The sequence below is a fragment of the Castor canadensis genome, chromosome 10, assembly GCF_047511655.1.
Source record: "Castor canadensis chromosome 10, mCasCan1.hap1v2, whole genome shotgun sequence".
Classification (NCBI taxonomy): domain Eukaryota; kingdom Metazoa; phylum Chordata; class Mammalia; order Rodentia; family Castoridae; genus Castor; species Castor canadensis.
In genome coordinates, this window is record NC_133395.1 from 105,091,845 (window position 1) to 105,107,914 (window position 16,070).

Sequence of the window (16,070 nt, forward strand, 5' to 3'; positions counted from 1 at the left end):
TATTGAAGGAAAAAACAAGTATATTTTGGGTAAGGAGTGTTTCTTTAAAATCCAATAAATAAAAAGTTGAAGTGGGAGGCACATCTCTGGAACTGCAAATAAAAACAGGGAAGATTAAACATCACCAGTAGACTTTTTTCCTCACTAAGGAGATTTGTAAATTTTTTGCATTGAGTGCTGTAAGTCGCTAAAACTTTCAAGAGTATTGTATTAGTTTGCTGTTGCTATTTAACAAGCCATTCCAGAACTCCTTAACTTAAAACAGTAATTGTTGATGATTTCTATTATTGGCCACATGTGGCTAATCTTTTGTGTTCGATTGAGGTAGGCTTTAAAGGCTCAGCTGGATGTGTTTGCTTCCAGCTGTGACTGCTGGGCAGCTCTGTCTCTCAAGGTAGCTACAAAGCCAGGTGCAATGTGGAGTGTCTGTGTTCCATGTGCCTCTCATTCTCCTTGGACCAGGTTTGCCAGGGTGAAATATGGCACACTCCATTCTATCGAACTGGTGAACACACAAGTCCAAACTAAAGCATTCCTATTAGACTTACAAAGTTACATTGCAAAGGGCGTACAGATGAGGAAGGGGGGTGGGGGGAGTTAGGACCAGTAATACAATCTTTCAAATGTCATGATGCATCTTAACTCAGTTTCAAAAATATCATAATGAATCTGTGAAGTCCATACAGCGCTTCAAATGATTCCTTGCTCTTTGTCTGATCATTGTGAAAGCCTTTCTTCTCCAAGCACTGTCTGAGAATACTCTGATTAGAATTCCCATGGTGTTGGGATAACTCATGGAAATGGCACTTTTGCCCACCTTCTCTCACATTCTCAAATGTCAGAAAGAGAGGGCATTTAAAGAGGATGTGGAGAGTCAGAGTGGATTTATCAAAATGCAAATATTTTAAACAAAACAAGAACTTCACAGTTGCATGCAAAAGCTAGTCCCTTAAAACCTACTTGGGGATATTTCCTAGTTTACATAATGTAATTAAACTCAAGCCTGATGAATTCAAATTTATCCCAAAGACATTGTTGGCAACATGATCCCATGTGGGGTAAAGGCTGAGGAAGTAGCATGTTTTGGAGACCAAAAGACTATTAGAAAATCATATCTAAAGCTCACAGCAATTGTTTGCAAGGATTCCTCTGCAGCACCTCTCAACAGCAATGGAAAGGGGGTGGAGAACCTTTCCTTACCAAGTCTATGCTCTAAAATCCAACTGTGTCCTTGGACAAGAGAAGAATGTCAGTTTCTGTCTAACAGTAGCAAATGCACCTCTCCTATGGGGTTCAAACATCATAACGGGTAAGGTTTCTTTTTGCTTTGTATAATTGTGACTTGTAAACATCATTTCTCTCTATTCCTAGTTTATCTTTATTTTCCTTTTTTATAGTAATGGCTGATGCTCCATTTACAAATTATATTCCCAGAAGCTCAAAGTTTATTATTTCAGTTACCTGTAAAATTATGTTAGATTCCTTAGGTAAAACACTGATCAGAAGCGAAAAAATGATCAGGGGATATCAAGAGAAAGACACACACACATTTCTTCTATATAAGAAAAAAACATTAGCTTAAAGAAAAATAAATGTAAGCTGGGCTCTAGGGCTCAGGCCTGTACTCCTAGCTGCCTGAAAGTCTGAAATTGGGAGGATCACAGTTCAAGGCCAAACTGGAAAATAGTTCACAAGATCCTATCTCCAAAACAACCAGAGCAAAATGTACTAGCGGTGTGGCTCAGGTGGAAGAACACCTGCTTTGCAAAAGAGCAGCTCTGAATTCAAACTCCAGTTTGAATAAACAGATGCAAATAACAATGAAATGTTGTCAGATGTGATATGAACATACACACACACACACACAAATTTCTTCTTTGAAGATAATTATTCAATACCAGTTACACTCATGTTCAGTGCTGATGTGATTGTAAACTGGTACAGTCTTTCAGGAAAGCAACTGCACAGCGTGTACCAACATTCTCTGCAGCAGTATTACCCTAACCCAGAAATTACATTTCTGGGCTTTCTTCAAAGAATAATGAAAAATAAGACCAAAAACTAATGGAAGAGTTTGTCCATTGCCATTTTATTCATAGTAATAACATCTTGGGAACCTCTAATTGTCCAAAAATTTAAAAATTTTTAAGTAAATATGATGCACTAAAATCAGAGAATAATATTTTATCAAGGTTATGTTTTGTAGAATTTTAATGATGTAGGGAAGACATTGGTAATATAATGCTTAACAAAATTTCAGAATATAAAGAAATACATATTCAAATATTTAATATGTAAACAATATATGCCATAATGTATATAAACTCTGTAGTTGACTATATGAAAAGAAACATTATTAATAGCTTTTGTATCTGGGTTATCAGTACTTATTTTCCCACTTACATTTTTTCAAGTTTTTTAAGCAGAGTATGTCTTAATTTTATGATTAGTGAAAAGTTCTATGTATAAAATGAGCTCTGGAAAAATGTATATTAATTATAGCTTAGACAATCTAAAAATGTACTCTAAAGGCATATTCTAAAATCAATAATAACATAATTAATTACTTCCAGTCACTCAATACCTCATATATTTCAGTGCAAAAATTTAATTTTATCAAAGCTTTTGAGGAGTAAATGATTCACAAATAACCAAAACATTTATGATAAAGTTATGGAGGACTGAAATTTGGAAATTAGATACAATATAGGTTGCTGATTGCTGGAAGAGTCTATCAGAGGAAGTACATTAGATGCAAATAGGTTCATTGAAAGTTTAGTTTCCCCTGAGCATAGAAGCAGCACCTCCATTCTCTCCTTTGTAAGCAGAAGCGATTCTTCATCTACCCTCACTTTCAGGTGACCTTATGAAGAAACAAGATATGCAGGTGCCAAGAGTGACAGCTATAGACCGATTTAGGGAAAAGATGCCAATTCTTCTTGCAAATACTGTGCAACTCTACAACAAACAATTAATTAAAAAAGAAACACAGTAACACAGAAGCAAAGGACATTAAAAGCCATTCCCCATGTAGAAGTTACTCGACACTTTTTTGTGTCAACCCTTTGGTGATGGAGCTGACATGCACCTCCTCTCAGGTGCCAATTCTGCTCATTGCTTCTTAGGCTATTCTGGTTGTACTTAGACCATGAATTTGGTGTGTTGAGGGGACTGGTAAATGCTGCAAGTCAGGGCTTTCTGTCCCTGGAAAGCCAGTTGTTAAACATTGACCAGCACACCATAACCTCGACCTATCCTCCACGTTAGATCCTTTGTTCAACTGTCTGATGTCATTTCTTTTTCCTATTTAAAAAGCATCACAAATGTCTTATCCAAACTTGCTAACTTACCTCTAGACTGGACATCTTCAACCTTCTCCAAGTTCCACATCAGTACCTACTAAATTAGGAAAGCCAGTTATACTTAATCACATCTGCTCCTTAATCAACCCCATCACCACCGACAGTCAACAAAATCTCTTGAATACTTCTCAAATCAATCCATTCCCTCCATATCTGCACTTGCCATAATATCTTTCCTAAGGATTTTTTTTTTTTAATTCGGGACTTGTGATTCAATGGAATGGAGACTCTTCTTTCTATTTCCTCTTTCCTGTTCCCTTCAGAGTATTTCACTGGCCTCTCTTTTTTAAAAATATTGCTTCTATTTTTGTTACCAGAATCTGAGGTGCATACTTATGATTGTTCAACCAAAAACCCAGAACAGAAGTTGGTGGAAGGAAACAGTTTTGTTCAAAGTTGTTTGTTGAAGAAGACAGGGGAGACCCTCCATTTCATATGCCTATCTCAAAAGGTTTTGGGGTACAAAGAGAATTTATAGGAGAAAAACTGGAGGTACAGAAAGACAATAGGCAGGAAGTCCAAGCATAGGCAGGGTCTTCATTTTCCTCTTCTGTTGTGGTAGGAAGCCCACAATAGACTTTGCTCTCCTGAGGAAAGGATAGTCCTCACCAAAAAGGATTAAGGAGGGCAGACGGCAAAAGGAAGTGAAGAGGAACAAGGGACAGGTTCAGGTGAACTCCTATTACAATTCAATGCCTATTTTTTTAAAAGAGAAAATCACTCAGGAGAGAAAAATAGAGAAGTCTAAATTTGTCAGGCATGATAGCACAAAACAGTATTTTTAATTTAAAGTTTATAGTGCAGTGGTACTAAACATACCATCATACATCTCTGTACACTTTTTGTATTGTAAAACTGAAGTTCTGTTTTAATTGAGTAACTCTCCTTCTTCCTACCCAGCCCCTAGCAACTATCATTGTACTTTATGTCTCTAGGACCACTCCAAATACTTTAACTACCTCAAAAGTGGAATCACACAGCATTTGGAATCACACAGTATGTAGTACATATCAGAATGGCCTTCATTTTTAAGACTGAGTAATATTCCATTCTGTGTATATACCATATATATGCTGATCCAGTTATCTACTCATGAACATTGAGCTGCTTCCAAGTTTTAGCACTTGTGAATAATGCTGCTGTGAACATACCTTTATAAATATATCTTTGAGACTCTGTTTTCTTTGTTTTTTTTTTAAACAGCAGGTTTTATTTAAGCAAAAGTTAGATTTTTATTAAAGCAGAAGTGATTAGTAATTGTAAAAATCTAGTTACCCCACCCAAAGGAAGCTAAGGACAGGCAGTTGACTAATAGTCAAGTGCCAAGACTCTACTTTCAATTTTGGACTCTATTTTCAATTTTCTTTTTTTTTGGGGGGGTATATACATGAAGTGGAATTGCTAGACCATATACTAATTCTGTTTTAAATTTTTTGAGTAATCACTCTCCTGCTCTCCACGTTGGCTATACCATTTTATATCCTCACCAACAGTGCACAAGAATGCCAATTTTTCCACATCATACCAATATTTATGTTCTATTTTTTTCCATCCTAATGGGTGTGAGATGGTATCCCAGTGTAGTTTTGATTTGTATTTCCTAATGATTAATGATATTGAGCATCTTTGAATGAACTGTTAGGCATTTGTATATTTTCTTTGGAGAAATGTTTAGTTACTGCGTCCATTTTTGAATCAAGTTATTTGTTGTCTATTGTTTGGATTGAGGTATTGTTAATATATTCTGAATGTTAATCCATTATCAAATATATGATTTACAAATACATTCTTGTGTGTTTTACATGGTTAGTCTATTGAAAGTGTCTTGAACAAATTTTTTTAAATTTTTGATGAAGTTATATTTGACTACTTTTTCTTTTGTTGCTTATGACTTTAGTGTCTTATCTAATAAATCATTTTCAAATCCAATGACATAAAAATTGGTTCTCTGTATTCTTCTAAGTCATATGGTTTTATGTCTTTGATTCATTTGAGTTACTTTTGGTATGTAGTTTTAGGCCTAATAACATTTGAAAATTTGATTATTGTATCTCTCCCTGTAGTTCTCTTTGATTTCATCTTGCTAGTAGCCCATTGAGCTATTTATAACCAACTGTTTCATCAACTATGAGAAGTTTTCAGCCATTATTTCTTTGAATGTTTTTTCCGTGCCTTTCAGTCTCTTCTTTTGATGGTGTCCATGTGTCCTTCAAACTCTGTTTATTATTCTTCAATGTTTTTCCTTTCTGTTTCTCAGACTGGATAATTTCCATTGTCTTATTTTTCAAGTTCACTGATTCTTTGTCCTGTTCAAACTGCTTTTGAATCCCTCTAGTGAATTTTCAGTTTCACTTATTATAACTTTTGACTCCAGGATTTCTGTTTGGCTTTTTCTTAGGTTTTTATCCATATTGTTTTAAACTTCAAAGTCTTTCTTCAATTCCTTGACTGTTTTAGTCTTTGCCTAGTAGACTTGACATAAACTATTTTTAGACAGTGTTTCTTCCTTTTTTTCTCTTAAATGTGCCATACTTTCCTACTTGTTTGTATTCCTTGTGCTTTTTTATTGTTGAAAACTGGACATTTGCAGGAAATAATGTTGTATTCTAAAGTAAGACGCTTTCTCTGCTCGTTTGCTTTTTTTTTTTTTTTTTTAATTGTTGTAGGCTATTCCTGTGCCAAGAATCAACCCGAGGAATAACTTAAGTTCTTCTTGGATCTTTGGGTCTTTCCTTAGTATGTGCCTTGTCCCTGTCCCTGGGCACTCATGGTTACTTTCATATGTAGAATTGTTTTTAATGTTCTAGACTTTACCATCTGATTCTCATAAGGGAAAAAGATTTCAAAAACAAAGATAGAAAGTACTGGTCCTTTAAATCTCCAGCAACTTATTTTAACAGGGGGATGGGTACTGAAACAATAGGAGCAGATGAAATAGCAAAGTCTGCCCATCTCTTTCTGCATCTCTGTGATCAGAAGCAGCATTCAACTACTGATCATAGTACATAGTCCTGATATTCAGAGGAAATGGTCAATTTTCCCATCTGGTTCCTGCAGACTATCTACAAGCCACTCTGGGAGGCAGTGCACAGCGGCTTGCCATTGGTCTAGGGGTGGGGTATGCATAGCTGCTTCTCTGCTGAGCTGAGATTGATCAAAAATAAGGGCAATTTATTGCTCAAGCATCCTTTACTCCTTAAAGTTCCAAGCCTTCAGTAGACTTCAGGGTTGGAAAGCAATCACATCAGATTCTGCCACCATTGTCTAGGTGAGAGGACAGATTCCTGCTGTTCCTCATGCTGCCATCTTTCCAGAATCCTCAATAGTAAATTTCTTTTTTGCATTAGTATGATTATCTTAAATTTATGTAAATTAGCACTATGCTATTAAGGTCTGATTAATACTGATGATAGCCTCCTAAGTGATCTAATTGGCCAAAACCACAAAGAAAAGCAGGGATTATTAACCCTGTTTTACTGATGAGAACTAAAATCTCAAAAGGTCAAGTAACTTTCATGGCAATGCTTAGATTCAATCATGGATCAGTGTTAATCCAAACTATTACAGCATTCTACTTGTCATCAAGCCCAGGAAGCCTAATGTCCCTTCTATTGTAATAACCTTGGTTCAGACCTGTAAGACATTTAGGGTTCATTTTTGACCTTCTCATCTCTGACCACATCTCATAGCTAATACCAATCTTGACCCTTGCGTTTACCCAGCCCAGTTTTTGTCATACCACTGAACAATAAATCAGGTTTGAGAAACAGTTTCATAGAATTATTGAGGTTAAATAATAGTAGAAAATTGCCTAAACTGCCTAGATTGTGAGGCTGTAAATTGTAATGACACAGACATTAAGAAAATAAAGGTATTGGGCTGGTGAAATGGCTCAAATGGTAGAGCACCTGTCTAACACATGTGTGGTCCTGAGCTCAAACCTTAATACTATAATAAAAGAAACCAGAAGAACATAAAGTAGAGGCTTTCCTGAAGAGCCTCCCCATGATTAGAAAATCTCTTTTTGTGATGTTATGTGTTCCAAGAACAAACAACTGTCTGATGGATGTTTTTACTCTTCATATTAAATGATATTAGGAAAAGGAGAAAGAATGTATTTCCCTTTAGTAGTCATTCTTACACATAACGAGGCCAGAAGTGAGAGGTGAGCACGTTTTCACAGTTTTTTCATGCTTAGATTACACTTCTGTGGATAAGTACAGCAAATTGTAACAATGTAAAACTAAAAGTATTCTTTTAAGTTTGTGCTGGACTGTATGATAAAAGGGCTCTTCCATTTGTATGTACTATGGATGCTTTTGGTAATATAAAAATATTACATACATTCCTGTGCCTTAACCTGACATTATAAAGAAAGTTCGCTTAAATTACTAAAATGTTCCAAAAGAAAGGTCATAAGTATCTATTATTGAATATCTTCAACTACCATGTCATGACAAATATAATCCTTTTACTTCCACCTCTTCCAATCTTTTGTCTCACTTTCTCCTCTCAAACTCTCTCTATTCAATATCCATCCATCCATCCACCCACCCATCTACATACAGGTATGTACCAATACATATCTACACCTACTGTGAATCACACAAACAACCCTAGAGATACAGTGATGAATTTGCCATAGAATCTGCCTTCAGAAATCTTAGAGTCTACCAAAGAGCTAGGAAGTACTCTGGAAGCAATTTACTGTGCAATCACTGAGAAGACAGTGCTGAGAAAGCTCAAAGATAGGTTATTAGAAGCCATGAGATGCTTTGGAAGAAGTGTCATCTAAACTTGATTGCAAATGGGTGAAATTTATCATATATGAGAGGGATATGAGCCAAAAAGAGAAATGTATTTTGTAGGATGATTGTACAAACCTGAGAAACATGTAGCTTTAGTCTTTTGAAAAATGCCTATCTTACATTGTCTTCACATTTCTCTAGAAAGTGTGATTTCTGAAAGAATCTCAACTGATAATATTTGTTACTGAATTTCATTTCAACTCAGGCTTCAACAGCAGTACCAAGGGTGAGTGTGAATGCATATATGTGTATATGTGGAAGGAGGTGTTTATATGTGATTTAGCCACTTTTTATGAGCAAAAAGAACAGACTGGATTTGAAAGGATCTTATATCTGATAACTACATAATATATGGCCTTAAAGCCCACAACTTGAGTCAAGCATTGGATTAGGCAAGATTTATATTAATAGAATGTCATCTGGCTCTGCTCTTTGCCTATAGCCATAAATCCTTTCAAGTAAATTGGTTTGACTACAGATGATTTTTCTGGTAAATACAATTTTAACGATAAGCTCTTGATTTTAAGGGCCTTCACTACTTTCTCCCTCTTTCTAACTCATTATATTCTCTCATTCTACTTTTATTCCATTTGAAATACCTTTTTTAAAATGTCATGTATTTTACCTTATTTTTCTTGTCTTCATTATTTATTTCTCTGTTATCCTCTATGCTAAAACTGATTTTCATATTAGAGTTCCCATACTCTAATTTTAATAAAAATATTCTTTGTTATCCTGCAAAATCTCCCTTAAGATTAGTATCTTATAGCAGATCTATAGTGAGCTACCAGAAATTGAGATAAGGGGCAGAATCGGTGAGTCCATGTTACACATAGTCAACAAAATAACATTTACAAAATGTAAACTCATGCCTAAAAAGTGTGCTGACATTGGCTCAATCTATGAGCAAGGTCATTATTTATGGTTCTAACACATCAATAAGCATCTCTATACTCATAAGGAGATCAATCATCTGTTGTGTCTAAAGACACAATTCTTCATCACTCTTAGAAAAGATTCGTTCATCAGAAAAACATACCTAAAAATAAGGAATTCATGGTACATTTTGACATTAAGCATCAAAGACCTTTACTTTCCTCATTTACATATAAATTTCCACAAATTACCACTAGAAGATAAAGGTAAGAAGACAATAGTTCTTTCATGTACAGAGTTGGAAGCCATTATGTGTTCCTTGTAGAAGGTGGTATTGTTAATCCTCTAACTATGTTACTTCACTTCCAATTGCGCTTGGCCTCCCTTCCCCAAACATAACTGATTCATCCTTTTCCAATAGGCTTCCATCTTCCCTTTTTTACTGCACTGCAATCTTATTTTCTCTTGTTTGGGAGAAATAATTGATAGGCTGGTATAAAATTCTTGACAATAACTCCTCCTTAGTGCCAGTCAAGTGAATTTCTTCCACTTAATTAGTGTATAATAAAAGATACTACTATTGGAGGAATAGAGACATTAAATTTTATTCTGTGAAAGCATGAGATTACTGAAAAGCTAAATGTAAAAACAAAACAATTGAATAAGCAAAACCTAGTTATAAGAATATGTCTCCTTTTTCTCCATCTGGTTCCCAGTTTTTTCTCTCTATCACTTTCTCTCTCACATGAATCTCTGAGATTGAGACTTTATGTTTTAGTAGCTCAGGGCCCATCATCATTAAGAAGTTCCTTCGCTCTCTCTCCTTAGTTTGTGTTTTGATAGCAAACATAATTGTGTCAGTTCATCTTTACAAACTACACCACACTAGCTCAGCCTTGGTCATCAGTTTCAGAAAATCCTTTTTGAAGGGTCATGCTAATCAAATCAGTTATGTTCAAGAGTGAGTAAGCCCTGTATACTTCATATTGGAGAGGAGTTTCCCCAGAGAGGAGCACGACTTGCACCTGCTCTGAAACATGTCAGAGTTCCATACATTTCCCATCAATATTGATGCCTTACTTATATTTCTAGGAAAGTAAGATGGTAAAATCTAAAATATACATACATGCAGACACTCACATGTTCATGCATTCAAACATATATATTGTGTGGAGGTGCTATACATGCATCTTTCAGAAAAACTGATGCATTTGTATTTCTGAAATAAAAGAAACAGCTTACTTTGTCAGAAATACTGTGATTAGGAAAAAACCTTACTTATTAAACTTAAAAGAAAAAATAAGACATTTCTGGCCACTATATATATCTCAGTCTTCATTCACTTGAGGCAAGTAGGGGTAATTTCAGTCTAAGAATACTTCTGAGTGCTTGAGGATCTTCAAAACGAGGTCATTCATAATGTGACAAAAGTAAGTCTACAAAGTTGTAGGGAGGAGAAAGGCAGAAATTGAAAATAACTGAGCTTTGGAGCCAGTTATTCTACAACTTGCACACAAACATAAACAACAATGATTTTTGCCTTGAGTTGTCATTCTTACCATCCATTTTCCTTCAAGACTCTCAGTGCCAATAAGTGTGTGGCACAGAATTCAGTCTATACAGCACGCTGATGGTGTCATCTAAAGGCTAAACTGGGTCAGTTGTCAGACAATCAGCTGATCAGCATTCATTCAGTATTTAATGCTCAGACTCCAGGACAACTAGAGAAGCTACCCTAAAACTGGCTAAGTAGGTGGTGGCCGCTGGCTAGGCCAGCCATGCAAAGTTCTGTTTTATTTTCCTTGGTTTCTGTGATTAAATTACTGGCAGGAAAATATGAAATCTATACAAAGGAAAACTGTAACTAGTGCTGGAGATCACAGATTATACCCTGCTTATGTCAAAGTCCTATGATCATATGAGTCTTATTTCCACAAAATGCTTACTGGTTAACTAGTCTACATTCTGTATCTGTCTCTTTTCTAAATACCTTTTGTGGTTTTCACCATCCTTCTTGCAGGTTCATGGTTGTCTCCTGATGTCCTGTCCCATCTATCTAGTTCTTTAATATTGTCCTCGCCATCCCTTCTCAAGAACCATTTTGTTCTTGTCTCCATGATTTTTGTCTTCTAGTCTTTGCATATGTTGTTAACTATACCTGTGTGTTCTTCCTTTTTGTCTGACGAATACCAAACTACCCCAACTCTACCATTTAGCTGTCAAATTCTCAAAAGTCCTTCTTTAACTTCTCCACCTGTCTACCTGTCTCTCTCTTTTCTGCCCATCTCTTTAGACTAGTGTAGCCATCGATCCACTTTTCATTGTAGTACCTGCTCTGCAGAGAAAACCATGTACTCCAGTACTTCAGGGATCTATCTTGGTCATTCCTAAGTCTCTAATCCCTAGCATAATGCTTGGCGAGTGAGTATTTGATGAATATTTGTTAAAACAGTGAGTGAATAAGAAGTTTAAATGACTTCATAAGTTGGAGTTTACAATAAGTGGTGAGCAACTCAGTTTTCATCCACTCTTGGTGTCTGTATATCTAGTTAGAGGTTCCTTTAGGAGAGACTCTACACAATTCTTTGTAACACAAATTTTTCTGAGTCAAAGTTCTTGTTTATTTTTCTCTCCAGAGAAAATGGTCTTGTTATTTAACAAAAACAATGTAATGCTAATGACATATGTTATATATATATATATATATATATATATATATATATATATATATTGCTCATTTGAAAGGGATTCCAAAGGAGTTTTATGTTTCAAAATTATGAAAGTTCTTCCAAGGTAATGTATTTTGTCATGATCAAATTAATTTGCGTCTTTTCTTCTTTAGATTTTTTTTCCCCTCTAAAGAGAAAATTTTCCATTTTATAGAAACCCCTGAGTCTTTGTATTGTCTTTTCAAAATAATGACACCTCTAGAAAAGATAAAATGCTGAGTGATTACCTTGTTCAAAAGAAGGAAGGGAGCACCATGATTGAGTATCTCCTGGCACACCTGACAGCTCTGAGCCCATCACATTTAGTCACACAGTCAGGTCAGTCATTGAAATCTTGGGCTTTCTTTTCTTCACATTAATTCTCAAATAAACAGGTCTCTTTAGAAGAGCTGAGTTTTCTTTTTAATTGTCTAGGACCTTCAAAGGTTTCTTAGGGAGTCACCACACACTCACCTTTGGGAAATGAGTCTTACTGGTCTGAAGGTACTGGGGATTCAAATTTATTGAGTACCTACTTACTGCCAGTATTGCCCTCTCAGATGAAGGCTAGTAGGCAATATGTTTATGAGGTGGTCAGCTCTATGGAAAAGAGAAGAGAGGGATTAAGGAGGCAAAGAAGTTGAGCTGTGATCAACATGTAACTACTTAATTTATTAGCTAATGATGTTTTCCCACGCTAACAATATATTTAACAAGCACAGCCAAAGGCTGCTTTGGATGCTCTTAACTTTCCAAGTTGTCTCCCGTTAGTCTAAGATGGTCAGGCCTTTCCACTCCTATATTGATCAATGGGTATGGTCTGCCATTAAGTGGCAAAATCTTAACAAGGCAGTTCTCTGTAAATAAGACAATACCTAATGGGGTTGCCATTGAAGACTATCTACACCATTCCCAGAAACTAAACAAATCTGTCATCTTGGGGAGATCTGCGTGATGTATTGCACTCAGGCATTGCAAAAATGCTAAGTGTCACTAAAATAAATGAGCCATTAATTTTGCCAAAAGAGATTTCACATTATAAACATGGATGACTTACTAAGAATCAAGGAATAAAGAACATTTGTTTTGAGGGAAAAATAATAGGTAGTCACTAATTATAACTGTGGCAAGAAAAAAAGCTACCTAGACAAAGGGACATGAGTGGATCACCCAAAGATGGACAGCACTTCAGCAGATAGAGAATATGCAGGGGAGGCCTCATATACAGCAAGGAAAATCCAAGACCAGTCAGAGAGGAATGGTACTGGTAAATGAATGGTAGCAGTTTGATTTTGAGATAGAATGAGAAGTTAGAAGTAGTAATGGGAGAGAGGAATGGATGGAGTAGCTTGATCCACCAGCAGAGATCTGGGGCTGGCAGAGCTTCTCAAGTGGTAAGAGCCCCTGCCTAGTAAACATGAGGCCCCGAGTTTAAACCCTCTAGCATACCAAAAGAAGAAAGAAAAGAGAGAGAGAGAGAGAGAGAGAGAGAGAGAGAGAGAGAGAGAGAGAAAGAAAGAAAGAAAGAAAGGAAGGAAGGAAGGAAGGAAGGAAGGAAGGAAGGAAGGAAGGAAGGAAGGAAGGAAGGAAGGAAGGAAGGAAGGAAGGAAGGAAGGAAGAAAGAAAGAAAGAAAAAACAAAGATACAGGATCCAACAGCAGAGATCCTTGAATATAGTCCTGAAGATATTGGAACATGCCAAAATAAAAAGACAAAGAAAGAAAGGAAAATACTATTTCAAACACAGTTTTAAATATCTATGACTTCAATTTGAAATTAGACATTACTGAGGTATTTTGTAGTCATTAAAAGTGAAAGCTGGAGGAAAAACAAGAAGAATCAGGTGACATTGGGCTACATTTCCTCATGTCATAGAATCAGTTGAAGATAAGCAGCCAGCTTTGATATTACCACACACTCTTTGATACTGTAGAGTCTCTAGTGCTCTCAATGAGCATGTATTAAGCCCCCTCTATATGACTGTAACATCCTCATCTCTTACCATTGGGTATGATGAGTAATGATGTCACTCATTTCCACATCCTCATTTCATGGATTAAGAAGCAAGGGAGCAAAGTGGAGGGATACATCATCTCTCCGAAGTCCTACATCTATCTCTATTTCAGTAAAGTTCTAGTTGATATTGTCAGAACTTTAAGTAATATTCTACAAAATTTCATTATTACAACAGGACTAGAAAGTTTCATGATGTATTGGTTATCTAATGGATGTATACAAAAGTTACCCCAAATGTAGAGGCCTAAAACAATGGTAAGTGTTTATCATCTCACATAGTAATTGTGGGAAAGGAAGATGAGTATTGCTTAGCTGGGTGGTTCTAATGTGGAGAGCAACACGACATTGCAGTTAATATGTCAGTCAGTCATGGCTGCAAGTGTCGAAGGCTTGGCACCTCCAAGGTGTCAAGGTGATGCTGGCTGTTGACTAGAATGTTCTGTTCTTCACCACGTGCACCTAATCACAGGGATTTTTGAATCCCTGAGCGAGTATGATGCAAGAGAGAGAAGCAGAATCCACTTTGTCATTTATGACCTAACCTGGAAAGCAAATATTCTCATTTCACACTGTACTATTGTTTGCACACATCAGTCCTGTTCAACCTGGGGAAGTACTATAAGGATATAAACACAAGGAGACAGGAATCACTTGGGATTATTCCATACATGAAGAATGGAGCCTCATCCTTTTCTTTATCAGAGCCCACCATATACATCTTGAGTTATGACTATTCAATAGTTATAAATTGACATAGTGATGAAATTTTCTAAAATCATTCCAAATTTCAATTTGAATAATTAAACTGTAGTTCACATTAAAATACATGTAAATAAAACTACTTTTTTTGGTATTGGGGTTCAAAATCTGGGATTACTAGGCAAGTACTCTATTACTGGAGTCATGCTCCCACTCAGTTTTGCTGTCAGCTTTTTATTTTTCAGATAGGCTGTCATATTTTTGCTTGGCTGGCCTCACATCACAATCCTCTTACCTCTACCTCCTGAGTAGCTGAGATTACAGGAGTTCACCACCATATCTGGCTTGTTTTTGAAATAGTCTCTCATGCTTCTTCCTTGGCTTGTCTTGAACCTCAATCTTCGTATCTTCCTATCTTCACTTCCTGAAAAGTGGGATTATAAATAAAATTACATTTAAAATATGTAATCAATATTTCAAAAACTATGACTCAGAGAGAGGGCCAAAACTACTATTGAGTTATCACCTTCTTTCTTTTATCAGTTGAATTCAACTGTCACCTAATCTGATTCCCAGATTAGGTGAAAAAGTCTAAATTTCTCATGAATGATATATTCTATTTCATCAGTACCATTCTTCATAGTGCACTAAGCATCAGTATTCTGAAAAGATTATGAAGCATGATCTTTCCTTTCAAGTACGTAATCTGTGTATAGAGTTTAAAGCAGTTTAAAACATTTATGTTTTTTTCTGCTTTTGTAGCCTTAAACATGAAATGTGAGGATTGCTTTCATATTAAAGTAGCAGCAATAGTGTCCATCTGCATAGATCCCTCTCCCACAAAGGTTTTTTGTTTACCTTTTGAAAATGCCTTCATGAGAGGCTATGTACAGGTATTTCCAATAAGGAGAAGGCTGGTTGATCAGATAGTGACAAAACTAATGAAAAGCATCACAGAATTGACAGCAAGATTAATTAAGTTCCTCTAGTCGTATTCACGTGTGGCTGTGCAGAGTTCCTTTGGGTATCACCGCAGTTAAATGGTATTCATGGTGACAAATACTGTAGATTTCCAGAACTGACACTTTTGAGTCAAGGGTAAAAATCACATCCAGTCATTTTATCCACCAAAAGGATCAGGGATGAGCTCTTAGAATTATTAGTATGTTTGACAACAGGCGAGATGAGATTGAGATATAATTAACAGAACATTGAAACTGTAATACTTTGTTTTCCGATTACATATTTTCTTTATGAATTTTAGACATTTTGACAGAGGAAGCCAAACAAATTTCCACCTACTGAATTTGACTGGAGGCACAGAATTATGCACACTTGGAAACACTTTCAATTACTTTGTGAATTCTTGCAACACTGGGGCTCCCAGTTGCTCTGTCTCTCTGCTCTATCTATGTAGTTATTATCACAGTAGATATACAAATGGAATGTCCATGACCTAAAGCATCCAAATTTACCAGCACTGTACTCAATTTGTCATGAAAGATCTGGAATTTTTTTCAGTCAAAAGAAGAAATTCAATATAACGTTCTTTCCTTCTTCCATTTTGTTTGCAAACACATTTGTTTGTGGAGCTGGAATAG

At 36.0% G+C, this 16,070-nt stretch overlaps 1 protein-coding gene across 3 annotated transcripts in view; it reads left to right on the forward strand.

Moving 5' to 3' along the window:
• The window catches only part of Znf385d (zinc finger protein 385D), a 975,601-nt gene that overhangs the window by 661,220 nt on the left and 298,311 nt on the right, over positions 1–16,070 (forward strand). The window lies entirely within an intron of this gene.